The following is a 27,226-nucleotide window of genomic DNA, read 5'->3' as shown; positions in this document are numbered from 1 at the left end:
AATCCTGTGGCACCTTATAGACTAACAGATGTTTTGGAGCACGAGTTTTCGTGGGTGATTAACCACTTCGTCAGATGCATGTCACATGCATGTCACATGCATCTGACGAAGTGGGTATTCACCCACGAAAGCTCATGCTCCAAAACGTCTGTTAGTCTATAAGGTGCCACAGGACTCTTTGCTGCTTTTACAGATCCAGACTAACACGGCTATCCCTCTGATACTTAATATCACTGTAGCACTCTTACTCTAGGAAGATTCTGAGTGACTTGGCAGACTCTGGCCCTGAACCTTGGCTGAGGCCAAGGAGGCTAGAAGGAGAGGAAGGATAGTCCGAGGTTAAACTGCTGGGGTCTGAGGGCTTAAAGACCCAAATTCAATTCCTAAATGACCTTGGGTGAATCACTTTGTCTTTCTCTGGCTCACTTCTGTAAAATGTGGATAACGATATTGCCTACCTCACAGGAAAATTATGAGAATAAATACATTTAAAACTGTGAGGCTTTCACATATTATAGTTATGGGTGATGTCTACACAACAAGCAGCAGCCTGTGGCAGAGAGTCTGAGCTCTAGCCCAAGCCCAAATGTCTACACAGCTATTTTTAGTGCCAGAGCACAAGTCCAGGACTAGAGATCCAAGCTCTGAGACTTGCTGCTGTAGGTTTCTATTTCCTGAATAAAGGGGTTCATGGTAGCCAAGAAAAACACGGAGCATAATCCAGGAGACTACTTTAGGCACTACCTTGATCCTAGATTGGCTGTGCATTGGACCGGTCTGCCAGTATAAATTAATGCAACCTTGGGGGTGCCTTATTTTATTCTGGCTGTCAAAGGCCCCAGTGGGTTTTTATAGCAACAAAAGAACCCAGGGGTACGGGGAATGGGCTGGGATTGCCTCAAAAGTTGTGATCCTCCCATAGCCATTTGGCTTCAAGGCCAATTTGTTGGTACTGAGCTGTGCAAAATGGCCAGACCACAGCAAGGAGCAGGACCTAAACTATTTCTGTTGGACACAGTAAAACAAATTCCACATTCCACTCAACTACAGAACAAGATTTAGGAAGGCAAGTGAATAACTTTTCCAGTTGGAAAAAAAAAAAAGAAGGGGAGGGAGTGACTGTAAGTTATCAAAATATGTCCATCCATTCTAGAAACTGGTCAGGACATTAGCTGCTGTGCTTTACCAAAGGCACTGTGGAATTTATAAAAACTACTAATTGTCAGGACTTGGGTTTTACAGCTTGTCCAAAGAACAAATGTGGAAAAAACCTGGAGAATGAAGTATGCAGCTTTTTATATTTATGTGAAATATATACTTTATATTGTGCTACATTCCAACAGTGCATTCACAAAGACATAGACAACCCTGATATTTTTTACATTAATTTGTATGGCATATATCCTCTCCAATGTGATAACTAGTCTAGTTGTCTTTTGTTTATCTGTCTGTTTTTGTTTGTTTTTGTTTTAAAATTTAATAGAAATCAGAAATATGTTGGGTTGGGCAGCAGTGTAATGGTCCATGATCAGGTTCGGATTTCCAAAACAGGACAAAAAGAAAACAAATAGACTTATTCACCAATTGTCTCCAGTGATGCTCTCCCTAACATCTGTAGGTGGCACCATATTGCCTTTCTCACAGAAACCATCAAGAATTAGGCAGCCCATGGATACTGGAAGATCTTTTCACTCTCTAAATGTCATACATGTAAGGCAAGATTGAGGAATAATAGCAGCTCACTATATGGTTAACCATGTTGTACTCATTCATTTCACCAAATCTATAACTATTAATTTGATTAGTATTATTTTTTTCAGTTTTATTATTTTTATTTGTGTAGCACCAATGAAGTTCTAGACACTTTGTAGCCTTTTATGAAGACCAAGTCTGTGCCCTGAGCGTCTTTCACTCAATATTCTATCTTTTTAAGAGCATTAAATGCATTTTAAAACACAACTAAAGCTGACCAGGAAATATTTTTTCTGTTGCATGAAAATTATTGAGATTTCATTTTTATTTACTATTCCACATTAGGACAAAACCAAGCCCTTTCAGAATTTTTGTGAAGGAAACAGAGAGAGACACAGACCCATAGACTAGTCAAAAGCTACTAGGGCACTCACCTGGGATGTTGAGACCCGGTTTCAAGTCTCTTTGCCTGATTTGGAGTAGGGACTTGAATCCAGGTCTTCTGTATCCCATATGAGGATCCTAACTACCAGGCTACAAGGTCAATGTTTCTTGCCTAATGAATGTTTAATTAATTATACAAAGTGGATCAACTCCAACAGGAAACATTGAAAAAGAGAAATTGACTGCACAGCCTCGTGGCTAGAGCACTCACCAGGGATATGAGAGACCAGAGTTCAAGTGCCTGTTCCAAATTGGACAAAGCAACAACTTGTACCTGGATCTTCTTCACCTCCATTAAGTATTCTGACCACCAGGCTATTCTGGGGTGAGTTTTTAACAAGACATTTTTAACAAAAAAAAAAAAAAGAAGTTGAAAAATTCCCAACCAGCACTAAGTCTAATCATGATGAAAGAAAGCCACTGTCAGATAACCAAGTCAGCAAGTTTTCTAGGTTTATCACAGTGAATTCAATATTTTGTGGCATGTCTACATAGAATAGTAATATTACCATAAAGATGTGATTTTTTTTTTTGACCAGATCAGGTCCTCCAAATCTGATTTCAGCTTGGCTGCCATCTTCATACTTGCTAAGAAACCCAAGTCCAACTGACAATGACTGAATGGAAGCAGAAATTATTTTTACTTCATATTTGGATTTCAGGAGAAAGACTTTAAATATTCAATGTTTGCAGCTGTACTGAAATATCTGACATTACTGATGAGGAAATATATGGCAGGTGAGAAGAGAGGTGTACACTGCAGGGCTTCTGCTTGTTTGGTTGCCAAGCGTATTGAGTTGCAATTCACTTGAAGTGAAGATATGTCACCTCTGCCAGTGCTTGATGGTGCTGCTGCTTTTGGAGGGACAAATTACAGAATATTTCCTTAGCAAGGGATTATTAGTGGTTCATTAAAGGACCATTCTGCCAGATAAGGAACAGAAAGTGACAGACATTTACTTAAATGTTCATGAAAATGGGGGATTGTAAGTTTGTAGCTTAGTCACTTCGAGTATGTCTACACTATGCAATTAGGTCAATTTTATAGAGGTCGATTTTTAGAAATCGATTTTATGCAGTCGTTTGCATATGTCCACACTAAGCACATTAAGTCAGCGGAGTGCGTCCCCACTACCGTGGCTAACATCGACTTAGTGGTGTGGAGTGGAGTGGTGCACTGGGGTAGCTATCCCACGGTTCCCGCAGTCTCTGCCATGCATTGGAATATTGGGTTAAGCTCACAATGCTTCTCAAATCTGTCTCATTAAAGTGAAGTATAGCATGCATCTAACATGATAAAATAATTTCTCTTTGATAGCTATTGCAGAAACATGAGGATACAAAGTCTCAGTACATTGTAGCTTATTATTTTGACAGTAGAGTCAGGATACCTATCCTGAAGTAATAGAAAATACTATGACATAGCAGGTAATTCCCTGTCCTCTCTTAATAAAGCATATCCAACAAACTCTGAATACATGCTCTACATTCTATGTCAGGATTCATATTTGTTCGTTATTACAATTAGCATAGCCTTCAAGGGGTTTCCAGTGCTTTACTGATCAATAGGCAAAAACTTGTGATGTGGGTCAAACTAAGCTAGACCCAACCAAGAGGAGAGGAAATAAATGTAGGCTGTGAGGAGCAATTATAGACTTTGAGTAAATCCTGGCTGTGAAAAGTCTAAAATTTGGGGGAGGGGGGGAATTCAGAAGTACCTAAGTTATTTAGAAGCTTAAGTTGTTTTCAGAAATGACTTAGGGCCAGAGTTACATAAATATTGAGAGGCCTAAAAATGCATATAGGTTCCTAGTAGAGTTTTCAAAAACATCAGTTAAGCATCTAACTCCCATTAACTTTCAATGGGGGGTAGATACCTAACCTTCTTTGGAGCTTTTGTTAATCCCACTAAATGCCTATTTGCATCTTTACTTGTCTAAAAAACTTTGTAAATCTGGTCCTTAGTCACTTAGTTCAGCCCAAATCTTACTGAAATTCAATGGGTCTTAGTCTCTTCAGTGTCTAAGTCAGGTTTGAAAATAGGACTCATGTTCCTAAGTCGCTGAAGCACTTTTGAAATTTTTACCCCTTGTCTGCAAAAAGTCCTTTTGCTTGAGCTCTGGGTGTAGACAGTCCCATTTCCTTTGGTTATTGGAACTCTAAACCTTGGGAAGATTGTTCTTCACTGTAATTGTCATGGCCAATAAAGGGCTAAATTTTTAATACATTTTCACCAAAGATAGAGTCCTTCAGACAATTCCTATCCAATACTGAAGATTTACTTTACTGCATTCATCAAAGGATTGCTTAGAAGAACATTTCCTTAGCTGCTTATCTCTGGAGTGAAGGAATGCAGTCAGAATGCATTAGCAAAATAGATTTTAAACACAGTTTGTTCTCAGGGACATTTTGGTTTAATTATCAGCTTTTTTATTATTATTAGTCTGAGCATAAAAATTCTATTGAGAGGGAGACATGGAAAATCTATCATTTCAGCTGTGTCAATGACACTCCAATAACTGATCATGATGATTGTTCTCTATTTTCAAGTTTTTTCCCCAAAAGAGAAAATAGACGATATTAATTAAGATGGAATGTTTTAATGTTCAGACTGTTTAATGTACTCAGAAATAATTATTTCTTTCTGATTTAAAGTCACAACAATGATTTGAACATTTATTCCCATTTCAATTAAGTTGAAGTACAAGAAGTTTACCCCTGGCAAGAATGGAGTTTAGCTTTCTGAGTGTCTTCTATTGTTGCTACCGTTAACTCTTAAAGTCAGTTAAATGAATGCAAGATTTATTTTTTTGTATTTGCATTATAGTAATACCTAGGGGCCTCAAACAAAGATCAAGGACTCCTTGTGCTACACACTATACAAACAAATAACAGAAAGTGAGCCCCTGCATCTGAGAGTTCATAAATTAGGTTTGACAAGATGCACCAAAACAAATAAACTTCAGGTTATGCATGGAAGGAGGAAGTTATAGTACAATGCAGATGTTTCATGTAAAAAGTAGCATTCTCAGTTCTCAGCCTGCCCAAACATTGTTCACTATGTAGCTAAGGAATGCAAGGAAACTGAAGAGTGCTGCTCTGAAATGGGTGTAGTGATGTCATCAACTCTTATAGGGGAAACAAAGACCTGTGAATTGAGGACTTGGGCATGCTCTTAATCTAGTTTGATTTAAAATGTTTTTATTTCCAATATTAAAAAGACGCTATTGTCTTTATGTAAATCAGTAATTACAGTTAAGTGATTTTACACTTGCCTCCAAGTTTTCTGGACATTTTTTGTGGTTTTACAACCACATGCTCCTGTCTTTCTTTTCCCCATAGCAGTGTGAAAACTCCATATAAGCAATGGAGGAACTCACCAATCGACTGACATATGGGGAGGAGGGAAGGGGGTGAAACTGACAACACAAAAAATACACAAATTGTGCTATCAAATACACAAATTAAGCAAGCTGAAAAGGAAAGCAACTAGTCTTTTTTTTTAAATGGTTGTCTAAATAATTTTAAGTTTACTAATAATAATTTAACAGAGATGTGATTTTTAAGCTGGCGTCCTTTTAAAGGTGAATTGCAAAGTTTGCAGAATAAAGTAAAATGAAATATAAAAGTCCTACACATTTTATTGCAAGATTCCAGAGAGAACTTTACCTAGTTATTTTATCTGTATAATCTATTATTGCTTAATTCTGGACAATGCAGAGTACCCTTAACTCCCAATCCCTCAGAGTATTCTCTAGTTTATATTTTCAAGCAGTTTTTTAAACAACTTTCCAGTGTTGGAGGTTTTTGCCTGTTTGTTGTCTTTGTCTCTGTTCAAACAACATAAAAGGGAAAAAAACCACCTTCCTGTGTACCATTATTGCATCCAGATCCTTTTAGTCATTTGGTTTGGTGGAGTATTTGTGAGCTCTCTAGCTATTCTACAAAGTCTTCCTTTTCTGATCAAAGATGGGTTACTTGGTCAGAGGTCTAGGTAATAGAGGGTGATGGCAACAGTTAGCTTGTTTGGCTTTAATGAGGTCTCATAGGGTAGAAAGGCGACTCTGACTGGGGGATGTTCTTAACTTTTCCTCCTTTTATATTTTTATTTAATGCTTTGACATTCTATGACAATTATCATAATTTCTTCCCATTTTTTTCCCTCTGAAATAGTTCTGACACAGATCAGTGCATCTCAGTATCCATTTTTTTTTTTTTTTTTTCACTATAGCAGCAACATTAGACACTGACAGCTGGAAATCTTAATTGGTCCGATAACAGAAAATTTAATGACTATTCACAGAGTCATTTATTCTTTCTGACCTTGCTGTTCAATCAAAAGTTAAATGCTCATTTTTATTTGGGAATATTAAGAATGCTGAGACAGGGTGATGGAAAAATCACTCTTGTGAAAAAGATATTGATATTGTTAAAAGGATCAAATAAAAAAAATGAGCCTCAGTTAGGCCTGGAGGAGCCACCTCTTAGGGACTTCATGACCATTTCAGTGGTAGCCCTGCCTTCTGACACTGCCCATAAAAGTGCTAGATGTCTTGTGGATGTCTGCTAAGATGCAACTGGATTAAAACTATCAATTAATTTAATACAAATCATAAACATTAGAATGACCATACTCAGTCAGACCAATGGTCCATCTAGCCCAGTATCCTGTCTTCCGACAGTGACCAATGCCAAGTGCTTCAGAGGGAATGAACAGAACAAACAATCGTGTCATCCAGTCACTTTTGTCAGGGCTGGCTTTAGGAAGTGTGGGGCCCAATTCAAACATTGTCGGTGGGGCCCTGGCAGGGATGACTTAAAAAAAAAAAAAGAGGGGGAGAGGAAAAAGCCTTTCATTTCTTCCATGTATTATATACTTTCCATAACTATATAAATAATAAAATTATATATTATGTACATTGCATTATATATGCCGTTGATTGGTTATTAATGACTGCCGTTTCACATGTGTGGGTCCCTGCCACTCCCTGGGAGTGTGCACATGTGTGGATCCCAGCTGCTCCCTGCCCCCCTCATTGAAGCAGGTGTGCAGGGTTACTACCTCGGGAACTGCAGGGCAGCAGTGGACATGGAGCTGGTTGGAGGCAGGGCAGGGGCTGACTGGAGGCAGGGGCTGGCTGCAGGCAGGACAAGGGGTGCGGGGCTGGCTGAAGACAGGGGAGTGTGGGACGGGCTGGCTTCAGGCAGGGCCACACGGGGTTACGGCAGGGGTTGGCAGGGCTGGAGACAGAGGAGTGCGGGACTGGCTGGCTTCAGGCAAGGGGATGCAGCAGGGGTTGGCTGAAGATAGGGCTGGGAGTGTGGGGCTGGGTGCGGGCAGGGGTGTGCGGAGGGCTGGCTGGCGTTGGGCAGGGCTCCAGGGATGTCTGGCGGGGGTTGGCTGGAGACAGGGCAGGGGGTTTGGCAGGGGCTGGCTGTGGGCATGGGGTGCACAGCTGGCTGCAGGCAGGGGAGGTGGGGCTGGTGAGCAGGACAGGGGGTGCAGCAGAGGCAGCTGGAGCCCCGGCCCTTTAAATAGCCCCAAGCCCCCCTGCTATTCCAGGGCTATGGGGGCTATTTAAAGGGCCCAGACTCCCTGCTTCTACCTCGCCCCGGACCTTTTAAATAGCCACGGGAGCCCTGGGGAATGCATGGGGGCAGCGGGGCTCTGGCAGCTATTTAAAGGACCGGGGTGGCAGAGGCAGCTGGAGCCCCAGCCCTTTAAATAGCCCCTGGAGCCCCCCGCTACCCCAGGACTCTGGGGGCTATTTAAAGGGCTCAGAGCTCCAGCCGGGAGAGTGGTGCCGCGGGGCTTGCCGTGCTCCGGACGGAGCTCCAGCTGGGAGAGTGGGGCTGTGGGACAGCCCCGCTCCCACCGGCGCTTTGGTCAGGGGAACGAGGCCACGGAAGACCCCAGAGCAGACCGCAGCCAGGGTAAGTAAAAAAAATGTAAAAGGCGCCTAAGGCGCGGGGCCTTCTTAGGCGCAGGGCCTGATTTCCGGGAATTGGGCGAATCAGCCTAAAGCCGGCCCTACCTTTTGTCCACTACCAGCTTCTAGCAATCTAGCCCAGAGCATGGGATTGTATCCCTGACCATCTTGGCTAATAGCCATTTATGGACCCATCCTCAATGAACCTATCTAGTTCTTTTTTAACCCTGTTATAGTTTTGGCCTTCACAACATCACTTGGCAATGAGTTCCACAAGTTGACTGTGCTTTGTGTGAAGTACTTCCTTTTATTTCTTTAATACCTGCTGCCTATTAATTTCATTTGGTGACTCTGGTTCTTTTGTTATGGGAAGGAGTAAATAACACTTCCTTATTCACTTTCTCCAGACCAGTCATGATTTTATAGATCTCTATCATATACCCTCTTAGTCCTCTCTTTTCTAAGCTGAAAAGTCTCCATTTTTTTAATCTCTCCTCATGCAGAAGCTGTTCTATATAACCTTAATATATTTTTTTTGCCCTTCTGTGTACCTTTTCCAATTATAATACATCTTTTTTTTTTAGATGGGGTGATCACAACTATATGCAGCACTCAAGGTGTGGGTGTATCATGGACTTATATAGTGGCATTATGATATTTTCTGTCTTCTTATTTATCCCTTTCCTAATGGTTCCTAACATTTTGTTTGCTTTTTTTTACTGCTGCTGCACATTAAGTGAATGTTTTCAGACAATTATCCACAATGACTCCAAGATCTCTTTCTTGAGTGATGACAGCTAATTTAGACCACATCGTTTTGTATATATTCTTGGAATTATATTTTCCAGTGTGCATTACTTTGCATTTATCAACATCGAATTTCATCTGCCATTTTGTTGCCCACTCACCCAGTTTTGTGAGCTCCTTTTGCAACTCTTTACAATCAGCTTTGGACTTAATTTTTCTTGAGTAATTTTGTATCATCTGCAAATGTTGACACCTCACCATTTACCCCTTTTCTAGATCATTAGTGAATATATTGAACAATACTGATCCCAGTCAGATCCCTGGGGGACACCACTATTTACCTTTCTCCATTTTGTCTTCTAACCAGTTGCTGATTCATAAGAGGACCTCTTCTCATACCCCATGATTGCTTAGTTTGCTTTAAAGCCTTTGGTGAGGGACTTTCTTCAAGTGCACTGTATCCACTGGATCACCCTTGCCCACATGCTTTTTGATAACCTTAAAGAATTCTAATAGATAGGTGAGGCATGATTTCCCTTTACAAAAGCTGTGTTGACTCTTCCCCAACATACCATGTTAATCTATGTTTCTGATAATTCTGTTCTTTGCTATAGTTTCAACTGTTTAGCCTGGTACTCAAGTTATGCTTACTGACTTGTAATTGCTAGGATTGCCTGGAGCCTTATTTTAAAAAAAAAATGGTGTCACATTAGCTATCCTTCAGTTATCTGATATAGAAACTAATTTAAATGATAGGTTACATACTACAGTTAGTATTTCTGCAATTTCATATTTGAGTTTGTTCAGAAATCTTGGATGAATACCATCTGGTCCTGGTGACTTATTACTGTTGTATTTATTTATTTGTTCCAAAACCTCCTCTATTGACATATCAATCTGAGACAGTTCCTCAGATTAATCAGTTTATGTCCTGAAAATGAGTTACTCTTAAGAATATAAGAATGGCCATTTTGGGTCAGAGCTATCATCTATCTAGCCAAGTATCCAGTCTTCCGACAATGGCCAGAAGACCCTTACCACTATCTTAGTTAGTACGGCTACAGGCATATGAGAAGTCTTAAAATTATTTGTTTCTTTTAAACATTCCATTCAGAATCCTTGTTTGGTAGATCTGTTTCAGTGGATTGAATTCTGCAGGGAAACTACAAATTGTCTCCTAAATATAGCCTTTTTATTATTGCTATACTTACAGATTTTGCAAAGAAATTAAACAAAAACAACACAAACATGCATTGACTATTTTTTATTATATTTCCAATGTTAAATCAGTCTCTGAGGATCTGGGTACTGCTGACCAGTAGCAGCATTTCATGCCTCGTTTGAATTTATTTGGGTACTACTATGTAGTTGTATTCCAGTAGTGAAGAGAATGAATGCTTGTGTGTACTGGTGTGTGTGCATTAATTTATGTAGGTGTGTGTACAGTAGTGCAGGCTTTCACCTCATCCATTACTCTTTCTCTGGGTGAAAGATCCTATCTTCCAGCCAGTCAATATTCACATCATAGCTTCTCTTGATCAAACACTGTCCTCTGTGTCAACGGGACTGGTTTTATTAGTGGAAGGTACAGGCCTTGTTTTGTGTCAGAAGTTTCACAACTGTCCGTGTTTGCTCGTTTGCCAAAGGAAAGTCAGAGAGGGAGTGGGAGGAAAAAATTCAGTGAGTCACCCATTAGATATTAATATGGAATATGTAAGTGTTGCTATTTGGTGCTAAGGATGGGAGTTGCTCTATTTGGAATCTAAGCTGAGATACAAAATGAAAATATATTGGACTCGTTGGAGGGCAGACCCTTGGAAAAAGCATCCCATGCTCTTTAGTACTGTTGACAAGCTTGGCAGCATAGCTTTTATTAATTCAGCCAGTGCAAAGCACTTCTCTTTTAACTCACCTAACTGAGCTGTTGCCTACAGCCTCCTGAGTGAGCCTTGGCTACAGAAACCTGGAGGACAATCACGTATTGATTTGGGTTAGAAGGGGCTCCGCTAAGTAGTAATGTCTGATCTAGTTTTGACAGATGTATTGTTATTCTGAGTTGTAACAATTTCTTCACGGGCAGGAAGGGTTTGATACACCTCTGGATAACTTTTGTTGGAAATGGTGTATTACTGATTATTTGGCAATCTGTTTTTCATACAGGCTTGTGGTGCTATAAAAAGTCAAGACATTGCTTTCTTATACACCAGGCCTCATCTCGCAAGCAAAATAGGCAAAAGTCTGAACAATTCTTGTATAGGAGATCTCCAGGTTGTTAGAAGACACGGTAATAGTGATGTCATAGGTAACATTTTTCCTTTTGAGACCATATGAACTATTTCACCTGCGTATTGATAGAGTGTGATGTGCAGCTGGAAATGAAGTTAGAGAAGGTCTTGACAACTTTTGGTCATTACAGATGCATTGGTGCTTTTTGTAAAAAGTCAAGGTATTATTCTTAGCGTATTGGCCAGATTTGAACTGGCTAATTACATTCCGCTGCTCTAAATTGCCCTGCTCTTTCCACTGTATATAGTGAGCCTGACTCTCTGTTGCCCTGCACTTTGTGTAATCATTTACACAGTGCAAAGTGAGTGTGGAAATGCTACCAGATCAGAACAGTAGTGTTTTAACATTGCATTGGTGTAAGTGACTGTGTTAGGTGCAGGGTAATGAAGAATCAGGCCCACATTTTCTATCCTAAGTGCTCTCTGATGTGCAGTGTGAAACAGTTTCCATGTTCTACCCCAGAGGCGGCTGAAACAATTCCTAAAAATCTAATGAGCTGAGGTGTGCTACCCATGTGCAGATGCTCCAGTGGAGGAAAGATGGCTTCTTTCCCCCACATATAGCATACCCATACAGGAGGCAGTCAATATACTGTCTTATAGCATCCCTAAGTTACAAAGCACCTCCGAAGGAGTAAATAGTGCATGCTACAGCCTCCTAAGGAGTGACACATGAATATGCTCCTCCTATGTGCTGAGCAGCTATTGGAGACATTGTTCCTCTCTGAGCTACAATGAATACCATAATTATCCCAAAAGATGGTGTAGTTTCATCTCCAATATGGGCCTTTGCCTAATAGGATGATTAGGACTTAAAGGTTTATTAGAGAGCAATAGTTTGTCCCCAGTGTTCCTTAACATATTCTCCCTGCAGTCGAAATATCTCTGACTCCTTTAGTTCATTCTCTACGTTCTGTCTTATGCACCTCTGGCTGTGAAAGAGAATTTGGCTCGTGGTTTGAAACACACTTTGGAATCCTCCGGGAATCAAAGAGCTATATAATTGTGAGATGTCATTATTATTACAGTATGTCAACTCATTTTCCTGTGCAGATGAGTTTCTTTGTTTTACACTTGCTCCTAAAAGGGCTGAACAAAATCTATTTGCTGAAATCCAGGGGAGTAGCTAATTCTCTAGGGAAGCAGAAAAAAGAACCTTTACTGACTCTTCTTTCTGAAATGCATCACTGATGTGCAGGGTGGGAACAAGTAGTAAACTTAATTAATAATGGATTTTTGGACCTCTCGGCTTCCAAAATGGAATATTTCTCCCATTTTATAGAGTTTTATTTTATTAGCCACAAAAAGAGAAATAATGGTTCATTTAACTATGTCAAAGACAATCTAAACTCTCTGCTATTTACTTTCCTTTGTATAAATTTTCATGCATTTTTAATTCCACCCCACTGGTTGGTAAACCAACCATTGAAGTTATTGCTGCCCTGTAATGTATTTCAGTCATTTCTAATAAACCTGGACTTTAAGATGATTTATTATTATCTCTGTAAGCTATGAAAATGTATTCACTGCCTGCACTGGAGTAGGAGCTGCAGCCCTTTCATTACTTAGGGCAGATTTTAGTGAAACTGAACCAAACAAAGTGACCAAGTGTAATACAATCAGTTTTTAACTTTGCAACTTTCTTCGATGGAGGAACACAATTCTATCTGACTCAGTCACACTATAAAATAATGTAATCCTAAAATATAGGTTTTGTGAGGTAACAGATTAAAAGGCAATGGGGTTATATAATCTAATATGAATATATTTTTTCATATTTTTTTAATTTCAAAGATTTTTTTTTCTATTTGAACTTTGTCCCTCTAGCAGTTTGTAGTCTCTTTCTCCTTGACTTAGTATTTTTTCTGGTAGTGCTCAAATTTCCTTTATGACTAAAATCAGAGAAGGATTAATAATTGGAAAAGTGTAGAAAGTAAAAATAATCAAGTAAAATTACAAAGTTCTACACTAAAATGTTTTATCATGAGATGCACAATTTTTCAATAGAAATAATCTTCCCTGATTGGCACTTGTACCATAATCATAGTTCACTCAGTTCTTAATTCCCTGAAACCGTATTAGAATTATTTATTACTATCGTTGTTTGTTTTTGTGTTTACTACAGTAATGCCTAGGAACCATTGGAGAATGAGTCCCCATTGTGCTAGTCACTACACAAATGGAGAGTAGTAGCTACTCCAGTCCTTGCTGTTGCAGCTCACAGCTTCCTAAGAGTTTCCTCTGTTTCTTTTACAACGTGCTTGCATCTAGAATCTTCCAGTTCCTGAAATCAGCAGCTTCTTACATCTCCAAACAATGCATGTATTATAAACTCTGTATGCAAATAATTGGCTACACAGCTGATGATTTTGACTGGCATCTCTGCAATTTTCTTTCAAGAAATCTTTCTCAATTCATCCTGAGTTTCCCTCACTTTCAGATTGCTCAGGTACATTGACAAGGTAACGTGGACAAGCTTATGCAGCCATTGTTCCTGCTGTCAGTCTTTTCTTATAAAATATACTTAGTGCTGGTAGAAAGTGAAAGGTTTATCTTAAAAGAACTGCCTTTAACCATAATTTCTAGAGTTGAGCTATTCAAGTAGCTAAGTGATTTCTTATGAAATTTCCCTTAAACCATTGTTATAATTCTTTCTCTCTGTATATGCAAAATACATACATTTATATTAAGCAGCTGCTCTTTCTGACCTGTTTACCGGAATCTGCCTAATTCAAAGCTTTCATAATTCAAATTTATATTACAATTCAGTGGAGCAGCTACTTTTAAGAGGGATTTCCCTCTATCTTCTTCTCCCCAAGCTGAGTTAAGGTACACCAAGGGACCATCTTATGAACAGCTAGCCCAGGCTAACATGGGTGGGTGTGTGCAAAGACTTCATTTCTAGGATACCTCGGCACTCCCATATTAAGCCTGAGTGTATGCTCTTTTTGCTGGAAGATATGGTCATCATATGGGGAGCTGAAGACAGTGGCAACTGATTCTTTTTCTTTTCTTGTTGTGGAACAAATAACCTCACCTCTCTGTGACTCAATTTACGTATTTTTTTTAAAGGTAGATAATGACAGTGTCGGAGAGGTGTTGTGAGGATTATTTTATATTAATTGCACTAACAATATTCTGGATGCTGTTCAAATAAGTTGAAACACATCCCCTGCTCTGAGTAGCTCACAACCTAAAAAAGATTAATTAGTTAATGTTTAAAAAGCATGTTGGAGTGCTAACTATTATGATTCATTCAAATGACTACCAAATACCATTTCATGATATTCCGCAATTGCTACTCCGTATTTTACAGACACAAGCCAGATCACTGGTGGAAGGAACCTGGCACACATTTTATTGATACATGTCAGCTACAGTCAGCTGGCTTTTCATAACAGTAATAAAAAGCAAATGACTGGCTATTTATTTTCTATTGCAGACCACAAACCTCATGAATGGATATTGACTATTTTGATTCTAATCTTTACTGTACTGCTTATACAATTAAGATCTCCTTGTTCATGACCTGAGGTGGTATTTCCACTATCAGATTGCAGTTGGGATGGAAAATCGGCATTTCTGCTTCCCAGATTCATGTCAAGTATACTTCCCCTGATTTGTGACATACATTTCCATTTGCTGAATTTGTTCAGGATGAGACCTGAAAATCTAAGAGATGGTGGGGGCAGATAATAAAAAGTATGTAATAGGTGGATAAGAGCAGCAAGAATGATTAGGGACCTCAGAGAATGATTTATGAGCAAAGATTAAAAGAGCTAAATATATACTGTATAGCTTAGCTTAATGATGGATTGAGTCTGGGAGAAGGGATCTAAGGGAGAGACCTTATCATCATCTGCACATCACCAAGGGCTGAAATGTGCCAGTTAATTGTGCTGGGAATAAGCCACAGTGCATGGGTGAGAGGAATACACTCACAGCTCCATTCCTTGGAAAATCCTAGAGTGTTGTAACCTGCTCTCCCTGGCATGTTGGATAAGCTTCACGGGCTGGTGTGGAATGGAGTTAGGGGCATGATCCCACATCCTTGCCTCCTTTGGGATAATTTGTGTCTCAAGAGCCAAAGAGAGAGAGAGAGCACTTTCTGCCCTCCCCTGAATGCAAGGGCTCTGATTGTCTCTGGTTCTTGTATAGGGTACGGAAATAGGGAGCAATGAGAGGTATTTTGTGCTCACCCTCTCCCCACACCACCATGACTAAAAGCACATGCACACCCATGCAAGGCATTGGAACAATCAGGCCCAAAGTGCCAGGCAAATATCTTAGTGGAGCGATCTACCAGTTTCTGAAATAGCTTCCCTATTGGTTGGAACATTAAGCACTAGAAAATAAATGGCAGGGAGTAATCTGATAATGACTCAGAGATGGGCTGAATTATTTAATTGATCCTTTCTAACATTAGAAGTGGATCCTGGAATCTGAGCCCCATAGAATATAGGGGAATTTAGGGCCCAAATCTGGATACAGACTGTGCGTGTAGAGCACATATTTACATTATACTGGAACCTGAGATATAGACACCCTGAAATTTAATCTGAATTTCTGAGCTCCAGCCCTTTCCCACCTCTGACATCTGTAATCCCGTGAACAATTGCCACTGCTATTGCACCATTCCTCTGAGCATCTCAAAGAAGGTGACAAACCTGAATGAATTAAGCCTCACAACACTTGTGAATAAAATATCTCCAACTTGCAGAGTGTTGAAATATGGCATAAGTGATGTACCTCAGCCCTGCAGGTCAATTCAGTGGTAAACATGAGATTAAAATCCACTGTTGCCAACTGTCATCTCCATACTCTGACCACATGTAAATACAGCTACTGAGCTTCCCTATTTAGCAGATCTTGCACAGTATTTCTAAAGGTCATTTCAAGTCCATTGCTTCTTTAGTTCTGTTGGCAGTATTGTGCATTGTTTCTACTGCTGGATATTGGCTCATCTAACTGAATGCAGATTAGAAATTTATCTTGCTTTGCAAACATCCATGTTGAACCACAAATTTAACCTTAGACATTGGCTGCAGGAAGTTCATTGCAGCGTTTCCTTAAGACTTGACTTCTAATTCTGCATGTTGTGAGCTGCAGGTTTATGTTGTTTATGGTTTTCATTGTTAATGGCTTTCATCTCTGAAAATCTTAAGCATAATTGCTTCAAACATTAATTGACACCTCCTCCCCCCGCTTTAGAACTCCTGTTGAGCTTCAGCTGTAAACTTAGTTTTTGCAATGACATTTATATTTTGTTTGGGTAATAGCCTGGTCTCTTACATTAATGAATTCTTTATACTGATTGAGTTTGCTTGCTGGATTTGTTTAAATAGATTGTCCATATTTCAAGGTTAAATACCAAAAGTATTGCTGACTATTAATTCTTTCTTTGAATGATGTGCATAGTTTGATCTGGTACTAGCAATTAAATTAATTTCTACCACTAGTTTAGCCCAGACTTTTTTTAATTCCCCCTTTTTGTTATGAATCTATGGCACTTATGCTCATTTTGATAGGAATGAAGAAAACTCATAAAAATGAACATCGAGTCCTCATTAAATTGATAAGTTGTAGAGGCCTCCTTTGATCCAGTATATTGAAATATTACATTCCTGAAGAATGAATTTAGCTATAAGAAATTCAGAAATGAATGCAGTGCAACCAAATCAATCAAAAGAACTTAAATATCTCAAGGGCAACTGGAAATGAAAATGGATAGTTTTTTTCCAAATGATGACAAACAGGAAGATCAATATGACAAGCTTGGGGTTTGCCTCCACTAAAAGCCTAGGTCATATCTCAGGTATCATATGTCTTTAGAAATCACTCTAGTTTCCTGATTCTGCTAATCTAGATACTTGGAATCATGTAAGATTCCTTCCAGCTTGTTCCTCTTTATGAGTTTGTTTTTTTAGCCTTGACTGAAATTCACACTGGACCCAGGTATTCATAGCATCAGACAAGCCTAACTGATGATGTGTATCTCTGTCTCTAGAGTGGATGTTTCTGTTTTGAAAGTAGCTGTATCAAAGATATACATAAATCATTAGGACACATAAAAACTCATGTGGCAGGTGGGATAAATGATCTATTGCAAAATGAGCAATGAGGGAATAAATTCATCCCACACCTATCATCTTCAGTGTATCTCTTGTTATACATATACATACTTTGCCTGGAGTGAGAGAAACAACTAATATTGATCCTTTTCATCTATCTAGGGATATGAGTCCAACATTTGTCAATTACAATATTTCATGTCCCGTGTTGCCAGCATTGGCACAACATTTGGATTAACTAAAGCGGCAAAGGTGCCTCTTCAGTAATGTATGGTTCTCATCCATACTCAGTAAACAATATGAATTTATTAAGTCCTCTAAACTACTCTCTGGGCAAAGAGATTATCTTGCTTTTGTTTTGTTTTTAAAGGTTTGCTTTTCCAAGTCTGTTGTGAATTCTCTTTGGTTTGAAAGTCCCATACAAGGATAGAAATAAATTCTTTCTGTTATCTGATGCATCAAATGTGTGGCTATCTAGCACTAGAATTGAAATTCCTTTTCACCTAGACTAATTTGTCTCATTTGAGACTACTGAAAGCCCCTTAAAGCTCTCCAATTTGGAGAATGTGCCAAGATCTGATTGTGTCATAGTCTATTGCCTTACAATATCTTAAATCATTGCAGATATACAGCTTGATTGTCCAGATGTCAGAAGTCCTTGGATGTTAATGGTGAAATACACACACCTATGTGTAGCTCCACCAAATGCACGTATATAATGTTTAAGTAAAGATGCCTGGCTGGATATCTAGGCATACAAGTGCCTTAGTTTTGAAACTGGTCACAAAATTAAAAAGGGATGGGAGGGGAAGGAAAGGAAAAATAAAATATTTTCCTTTTGTATTTTTTCTAGTCTTGAAATTTTGCTGAAATAGCAACATTTGAAAAAATTCAGCCAACTATACTGATTTGTGTCTGTGCAATGTAGATAGCTATCGGTAACAATATTTCAAAATATTCCTGATGATGTAATGTCTTTTCCCGTCCCTTCTGTCTCTGACTGTATGAACTGTTCATTCATTCTAGGTGCATAACTGCATGGATGATTTTGCTGGAAACCCTGGGCTTCTGCTCCATTTACTAGATTCTCTGTTTACTAGAACTAGCATTTGCACTAGTGATCGTGATCCAACAAACCCCATGCTTAAATTTAAGGACATGAATAGTCCCATTGAAATCAATGAGATTACTCATCTTCTTAAGTGCTTTGCCAGGTTGGGACCAGTATTATGATAAAATAGAATTAAAATTGGTGTAAATCCCATGACTGTTAATCCCAGAACTAAACATTGATGTTAGTTACATTTTGCATAACTGTCATTCAAAACTTTGCATGTTTCATTCAAATGATTTTAGATAAAATTAGGTTTTTAGGCTTTTTTTTCCAGTTTTGATTGTTGTATATTTGCACCCCATAAGCTTACTTGGAGTCTGGGGTTCAGACAAATGCAAACATTAAAATGAAAATTTGGTTACAACGACTGAGCTTCCTCTGGTTTATAAAAGAACCATAAATTGGACCTACCTTGGCATGAAACCAGGCCCAGTTTTACTCAGAAGCAGGGGCGGCTCCAGGCCCTAGCATGCCAAGTGCGTGCTTGGGGCGGCATGCCACGGGGGCACTCTGCCGGTCGCCAAAGCCGTGGGACCAGCACTGTGTCCCGGTCATTGCCCCTTTCTATCATGCATCATGAAATCTGTCCGTAGGTCTCATAATTCCTATTGCTGGAGCACAACTGGGACTGCACAGCCTCCTCTCCTCAAATGCTGATGTGGCCCAACAGCTCAGCATTGCTCCAAGTGGGGGATTGAAGGCGTGGCCACTTGGAAAGATGCACTGAGACCACCGCACACGTCACCGAGCAAACAGGAAAGGGACTTTCAAAATTCCAAAGGAATTTATGGGGTGAGGATAATGGTTGGTCACCTGAGGGCAGGGCAGTAGAGTTCAAAACGATGACCAGAGAGGCAAAAACAGGCATTGTGGGACACCTCCGGAAGGCCAATTGCAGCGCTGAGGTCAACCAGGGTGTCTACACTGGCACCGTGGTGCTGTAGCCCCGGCAGAGAAAACTGTACACCCCTCATCAGGGTGTTTTTTTTACAGCAGTGCAACTGTGCAGTTTCCGCATGCTACATGACTTGTCAGTGTGTACACCTCAGGAGTTATACCGCAGAAAGCTGCTTTACTGCATAGAAACTTGCCAGTTTAAGGCCTGAGAATGATAATAAAGTTGACGAATGGCCTTCACCATGCTGTCTTTGGACCTGGTTTTGCCAAGTCTGAGACATTCCAGGAGGCAAACACTCTCACTGCTTCATATAGCAGGCCCATTTAAGCAACGTGCTAAGTGATTTAATTCAGTTCAAACTGAGGTAGGGAAAAAATACAAAACACTGTGAAGGCAGACTTTGCCAAGTAATAGAGCATGCCAATATCCTTTTGTTGGAAGGATAACATTTCATATAAATAATTGGAGCTACTGATTGCTCTGCATTTAGTGAGCCTGCTATTCAATTTATTAGGGTTGGAAGCACAACAGCGAACGATAATAAATCCCTGGAGGAGAGGAAGGTGTAGGCAACTCTGGGAATATTTAAATTCTCTTTTGGCTCACAATCCACACTTTCTAACATGCTCAATTCTGCTTAATGACAATGTTCATTTCTCCCCAACTTTAATAGTGCTGCATTTCCAACAAGGTCGATCAATGTCTCTACTCACTCAGATGTGTTTGCAGGAAACAAAGTGTTCTTTTTAAGGTATTTTGTGGTAGATGGGTCTGGGGAGAGGGAGATTGAACCACAGTTGCCAGGGTTGAGAAATAAATTTTATTTTTCAAATCACATCTCTTTGTCTGGCAAGGCTCAGCCAATGATGACAGCAAGATCTCTTAGGATGTGAAATAGTTTCATGAAAGAAGTGGTAGAATCTATTGCTTAGTCTCCAGAATTGAAGTCAGTAGGGAGGAGCGTGGGATTCTTCCAGGAGAAAAAATAGAATGTTGTAGCAAGTAGTGTGGGTGATTTAGTAGATGACATTTTTCTTTCTAAGTCATAATGGAACCAGAGCCTTGGCCCTAGGGAAGGTGTGATGCATCTTCATGTGCCACCTTTCACACAAAGTAAATCTGAACCTAATGTATTGACGAAATTCCAACTCCGATAATTATGTTCTGTTCATTTAGAATCCCCTTGCTGTTTCAACTGAATTACTCCTCTTCACCTCTTTTTTCCTTAACTGTTGCAATGTTACTAGTGTTGTCATTCTAGCTGCTGTATCCCACAGGCTCAATTTCAATGCAAGGTGAAGTGGTCTCTGCACATTCCATGTCAGTCTTCTTCAGCTAGGTGGGAGTGTCTTTATTATAGGCACTGAGTGTTATTCAATGCAGTGCACTCTTCACGGAAGGTAAAATATTAAAGTTTCAGGATTGGGTATATATTTATAATTTTGTAAAGGACCTTGATATTTGCAAAACTGCCCTCTATACCAAAAAATAACTAACACTTACCCCAGCCCTTGATCTGGTGGACAATACCCCAACACCCAGAAGCATTCAGATTATGAAAGGGTCACCCACAGTCTTGTCTCATGTCATCCTCTTATCCTGTCTTGTTACTAGAGGGATACATTGGGAATCAGTGAACTAATCCCATCAAGGTAGAATACTGTCAGGTTGGCTAGAATGGGCTGCCCATCTTCCTTCAGATTTTATGAGCTAAATATTTTTGATAGTTTCATTTCTATTTCATTACCGTGCAAACAAAATGAATTGACAGAGGAAGCAATCAGCACATGATGCATCCTCCAGAACCTTTAATGTAAAATGTTGACTGCTTCTGCAAACACTGCCAATTATCAGAGGAACTCAAAATGGAAGCAAGAGCCTTTTGCAAAATAAGCAGCAGGGCATTATGCACCACATCCCACATACCTATTACTGTGTGGAGAGTGGGCATAATATGTTGGAATATTTTATAAATCAATCATTCTGGACAAGAATCACATTCATACCACATAATAGCAATAATACATGCTGGTGGACGTACTCTATGGGAGATTGGAACATTTACACTAAATTTTAATGAAATGCATGTTTATTTTTATCAGGCTGTCCCCTCACTCTGTTCCTTTCAATCCTTGTCCCATTCTGTTTTGCACATCTGGTAGTTTTCCTACTAGTTTGTCTTACTGATGGGACTGGAGTAAAAGTATGAAAGAGCCCAGAGCTGAATGAGAAAAAACAACAACACTGGACTGTATTAATAAAGATTCAATTAACTGATTTCAACTGAAAATGCATAAGCATGAGACAGTCCCCTTCATTGTAATGAGGGACAGATTTCATTTGTCCTAAAAAGTTCTTCCCATCAAGAGTCCCCAGCAGGATATCCCATTATAAGGAGACTCAGAACTAGCTCTCAGTGGTTGATCATACCCAAGAACATGACACATGCAACTTCAGAAAGCTGCTTTTACTAATTTCATTATTTTTTTTTAAAATGTATTCTAGTTCAAACAGGACTTAATTCAGGGAAGTCCTATGGCCTGTGTTAAACAGGTCAGGCTAGATGATCAAAGAAGTTCCTCCTGGCCTCAGAATCTATGAAATTAACCATTTCATGTGTGAGTGTTTTATACATTAAGGTCAGAATCAACAGTTTCCAACTGAATGAGCTGCAAGTCCTGACCTAGTTACTTTCTACACTGTGGGTAAACAACTAGCCGAAGAGGGAAAGATCTTCAGTTTTGACAGTAAATTCTTAATCTCTGTTTTTCTAATTTGACGTGCAGAAATTGCATATGATACCCTATGATGCACCAGCTTTTCTTTGAAAAAATGACTCTTGTGTAAGTCAGGCCTGCACAACATATGGCCCACGTGGGCTCACTCTGCGACCCATGGGGGTGAGTAGGCAACTGGCAGGGTGGGACAAGCCAATGGCTGGCTGATGGGTGGGTGGGGTGGTGAAGGGGCCAGTGACAGGCTGGGAAGTGAGGGTGAGCCAGCGGCAGGGAGTGGGGGCAGCAGCAGAAGATAAGAGGCCAGCGGTGGGCAGGCAGGTGAGTTGGTGGCAGGGGGAGCAGGGAGCCGGTGGCAGACAGGCAGGTGAGCTGGCGGTGGCAGGGGGGGCTGAGGAGGGGAGCGGGTGGCAGGGGATGAGGAGGCGAGCTGGGAGGGAGTGGAAGGATGACAAGCCAAGTGGGCAGGCAGTGGGGGGCAGGGGAGCCGGTTGCGGGGGAGAGGGGCTGAGGAGGCAAGCGGATGGTGGGGGGTGAGTAGGTGAGCCAAGGGGGTGAGGGGATGACGAGCCAAGTGGGCGGGCAGTGGCGGGAGGCTTTTGTACTTGCGGAGAGAGTGTGAGGAGGCAAATGGCAAGTCAGTAGCTGACCTGTTCTACTGATCTTGTCTCTCATAAAAATTGGTCCTTTTTGCTGCTTTTCTCTAGGCTGGGGATTGTCCCAATGCTGCAAAGAGGGTGTTCCCAAGGGAAGGTGCTTGCTTCTAACCCCTGAGGCCATCAGTATGTCTGCTCTTCAGTCAGCCCTCTTGACAAGTTTGATTGTCCTAGGTCTGGCTCCCATCCCCTCTCCAAGGGTTGCAGCTGTCTGGAGGTCCTGCCTTCCACGCCTTCCTCAGTCACACCTCATTCACTCAACAGGGCAACTGATCACAAATTGGGGGGAAGATCTTATTCTACTTCTAGCAAAAAGACATTTTTCTTTTACCTTAATTATACTACCTTATGGGCCCGCTATAACATATTACCAAGGTTCAATTCCGTTGTGTCGGTAGGGCGGGGCAGCGCAGCACTGGGCAAGGAAGGTTTGTTTCCGTGGGGTGGGCGGTGCTGGGGGGAAGGGTTTGGGGGGGGCTGGGCGGCGCTGGGGGGAGGTGTTTTGGGGGGCTGGGTGGGGTTTGGCCTCAGTTGTTTTCTTTGGAGTAATATGGCCCTCGCTTAGGCCTGGTCTAAGTGTTTAATGGGAGATGCTGATGCATCTATCTAGGTACTTATATGGCCCCCATCTTTATAGTATCTGAGCATCTCCTAAGTATTTGGAAATACCTGGGTGATGAAAGAGTGATCGCTAGCAGCCTGCATGAATTTACTAAGAGAAAATCCTGCCAAACCAAATTAATTTCCTTTTTTGACAAGGTAACTGGTTTGGTGGATAGGGGCAAAGTGTTGGATATAATATACTTGGACTTCAGCAAAGCTTTTGACACAGTCCCACGTGACATTTTCATAAGTAAATTCATGGGCGGAGTGTGACCCTTGCATTTGGAGAGGCTGGGCATAAGCACCTGAAACTCCCTAGAAGCCGGGGGGAAGGGCCACCGGCATCCAGATCGCGGCCCCACCCCATGAGGCCTGCCCCCACTCAGCCTTCTCCCCCAGAGGCCCTGCCAACAGTCCACTACACTAAACCCTAGGTCCCACTCCTGCTTGGCCCCTACCCCCACCTTCATCTCTCTGCCCCCTCTCCTGACGTCTCTCGCCTGCTGCCTATGCCTCTTCTCTTCCTCCCCCGAGGGAACCCCCACCAGCTGCTTGCACCTTTTCACACCCTCCTCTGAGCACACATTCCCGTGCTGCCAATGAGTAAACAGGAGAAATGCAGGCTCATTAGAACTACTATTTAGTGCATACATAATTGGTTAAACAACTGCAAACAAAGAGTAACTATTAATGAAATGATGTAAGATTGGAAGGAGGTCTCAAGTGGGGTTTGACAGGGATCTGTTCTGGGTCTGGTGTTATTAAATATCTTTATTAATGATTTGGATGTAGGAATAAAGAGAATTGGCAGGTGACACAAATATCTGGGGTGGGAGTTGCAAATACTTTAGATGATAGAGCTAAAATTCAAAGGGATCTTGATAACTTGAACTGGGCTATAGACAACAAAATGAAATTCAGCAAAGACAAATGTAAGGCACTATACTTAGGGAAGAAAAACCAAATGCATAAATACAGAATAGGGGATAATTGGCTTGTCAGCAGCGCTGCTAAAAATGATCTGTGAGTTGCAGTGGATCATAACCTCAACATGAGTCAGCAATGTGATTCTGTTGCAAAAAAAAGCAAATGCTACTTTTGGGTTGCATTAACAGAAGCATAGCATGCAAGTTATGGGAGGTGATAGGTAAGGCTGCGAGTCTGTCACGGAAGTTGTGGAAGTCATGGATTCCATGACTTTCTGTGACTTCCACAGCTGCAGAAGTCAGGCAGCTGACCCCGGGGCTGTCCCAGGGGCAGCCTGAGCAGCAGCCAGCGGGCAGTCCCAGAGGCCTCAGAGCAGCAGGCAGCCAGAGGCAGTTAGCCCCTACCGCTGGAGCTGGGGCACCCCAGAGCATCAGCGCCCTGTGGTGCCCTAGGAGCAGATAAGATTTAGTCAGGGGGGCTTATAGTAAATGTCATGGACTGGTCATAGCTGTGATTTTTGCTTATTTTACTTTTACTAAAAATACCTATGACCAGATTGTAGTCTTAATGATAGTACCACTCTATTCTCTGCTGGTTATGCTTCATACAGGGTACTGTATCCAGTTTTGGGCACCAATGCATATAAAGGATTTAGAGAAAATGGAAAGGATCCAGAGACAAGCAACAAAGATGATCAAAGGGATGGAATGCAAGCTACATGAGCAAAGGCTAAAGGAACTCAGTATGTTTAGTTTGGAAAAGAGGAGATTAAGAGGATATGTAATTATTATTTTCAAATAATTGAAAACCTGCCATAAAAAAAGATGGAGAAAAAAGTTTTTCTCTTGCCATGGAGGGCAGGACATGAGACAATGGGTTCAAACTTCAGCATTGCAGATTTAGATTAACTCTCAGGAAAAACTTCCTAACTGTAAGAACAGTAAGACAATGGAATAAACTACCTAGGAATGTCATGGGAGCTCCTTCGCTGGAGGTTTTCAAAAATAAGCTGGACAGCCATCTGTCTTGGTTGGTTTAGACACAATAAATCCTAGATGACCCTTGTGGTGCCTCCTAACCCCAGGTACTGTTAGTCCTGTTTTACAGATGGGGAACTGAGCCAGAGAGAGATTGAATAACTTGTCCAAGGTCACACAGGATGTCTATGACAGAGTTGCAAACTGAACCTTGTCTTTTCAATCCCAGCCTGATTCATTAACAGCAGAACCATTCCCTTGTAGTGAAAAATAGAGAGACTCCTCACAGATTTTGTAAAACCTTGTCAAAAATCAAGAAAACCTGTAGTATAAGAAGACATTCTTTCCTGAAACTAAGGATGGCCTGAAATTATTATAAAGCACCTGTTAGGTCTCCAGTTTGGAGAATTGGTGTCTGTGACACAGGAAGATTATAATTGCCTTGGAGAGACTTCAAGCTAACTGTTTGGAAGCTTTATGGTGAGCTCTTTATTAAGTAAGAAACAATGTGCAAGGCAATTTTTAGCATTCAAAAATATGGAGATTTATTCAGTCTTAGCAGATGAGTAGCCTCTGAAACACATCAGGAAAAAAAATCCTCATTTCCTAACTGTGCAATGTCTTTAGCACTGCCAGGTATTATAATACTATGGAGTGGGCAGCATCTGGTGCTTTGTTATTACTAGACAGTATCTCTAGTCTTCAGCATGATTTCAGGCACTGGTATTTACTAATGCTGCATTTTCTGTTCACTTGCTGTGGACGGGATAATGCAACTATCCAGTATCTTGATTTGTAATCACAGATGGAAAATTATCATTTTTAATAACCCATCTGTATCATCACTGGCATGCCCCCTTTTTCCTTTCTTTAAAAGCTAGTCCAACACACATTGTTTAAAAGACTGTAGTACAACATTTTGTGCAGAGCCTTCCAACCAGAAGAGCCCTAAAGTGTTTCACATACAGATGGATTGGAGATGCATTATCGGAAATGGATCCTCAAGTATGAACTCCTCCTTTGGATTGCTGAGAAATATAGACTCATATCTCTGGACTTGAACGCTGATTAGAAACCCCTAATATGGATTTAAACATTTCCTCCGTAGGCTATAACTAATTATATTTATCAATCATTTCATCTACAAATGAAATCCAACTATTTCTGTATTGGAATATTGCTGGGGGGTTTTGGTAGAGGGTATAAATGCCAAGCTGGGCAGTTGGATTAGTGCTGGCTCAGAGATGACACCACATGCAGCAGTACCCTGGGATTTCTCTGGAGGTCTCTTTTCCAAGTATTAGCCAGACACAGCCTGCTTAATTTGTGAGATCTGATGAGCTCAGAGCCCAAGGTTGTATCACTGCAATCTCTTCAGCGTGAAGATAGTGCTGTCTGCAGTTAATCTATTTATGAAGTTTCCATTCTGGGGTGCAGTTCAGATCAGTGAACAGTTGTGTCACTGCTTGTCCTTAAAATGCTGTACTGCTGCAGCTGCCAGTCTGGATGCTCCCAGCCAGCAAGGGCATGTACTCAATGTCTGTGTGTTGAGCAGCCCTGGTTTAGCAACTGTGAGTTCAGCAGCCTATTGTTATACCTCAGTCACACTCTGGTTACTGCTAGCCAAGTTACCCTAACACACCCTTAGGCCCAAATTTTCCCCAAACCATCTGCCTTGAAATGTACAGCCCTCTACTGGAATGTTGAGAGTAACAAGATCTGTTGCTCCCTTAAAGAGTGAAAAGCACAGCAGCTTCTTGCTTTAATCACTTCAAGCCAAAACACAGCACTGGGTTGATTTAGAAAAAAAACAACAAATTTATTTAACCAAAAAGAGAGAGGTTTTAAGTGAGAACAGGTATAAGGGATACATTCAGAAATTATTTCAAACAAATAAAAGTGAAAGACACTTTTTAGAGACTAAGACTTCACAAAACTATAGTCGTGGTTTAAGGTAAGATTCTTACCACACCTCCTTGCAACAAGGTGCCTAGCCACCACCTTGCACATGATCTCCATCAAAGTACAAAGTGCTTGAATCCTTTGTCTTCTTAGGTGAAAGGTAACTTGGAGTTCTTTTCCCCTCAATTTTATAGTCTTGTCAACTTTTGCAATATAGTAAAAGCTTTGTTATCCAATATGTTTTG

At 40.7% G+C, this 27,226-nt stretch overlaps 1 protein-coding gene across 5 annotated transcripts in view; it reads left to right on the top strand.

Annotated features, from left to right (window-relative positions):
• The window catches only part of LRRC4C (leucine rich repeat containing 4C), an 899,516-nt gene that overhangs the window by 656,843 nt on the left and 215,447 nt on the right, over nucleotides 1–27,226 (top strand). The window contains exon 4 of one of the 5 annotated variants that reach the window (XM_050955349.1): nucleotides 17,794–17,880. The exons of the other annotated variants lie outside the window; for them this stretch is intronic. The gene's annotated coding sequence lies outside the window, so the exon portion shown is untranslated. The remainder of the gene's footprint in view (nucleotides 1–17,793; nucleotides 17,881–27,226) is intronic. 5 annotated transcript variants of the gene reach the window in all.

This window comes from Gopherus flavomarginatus, chromosome 5 (assembly GCF_025201925.1).
Source record: "Gopherus flavomarginatus isolate rGopFla2 chromosome 5, rGopFla2.mat.asm, whole genome shotgun sequence".
In the NCBI taxonomy this organism is placed as follows: Eukaryota; Metazoa; Chordata; order Testudines; family Testudinidae; genus Gopherus; species Gopherus flavomarginatus.
This window is presented reverse-complemented; position numbering and strand designations above follow the sequence as displayed.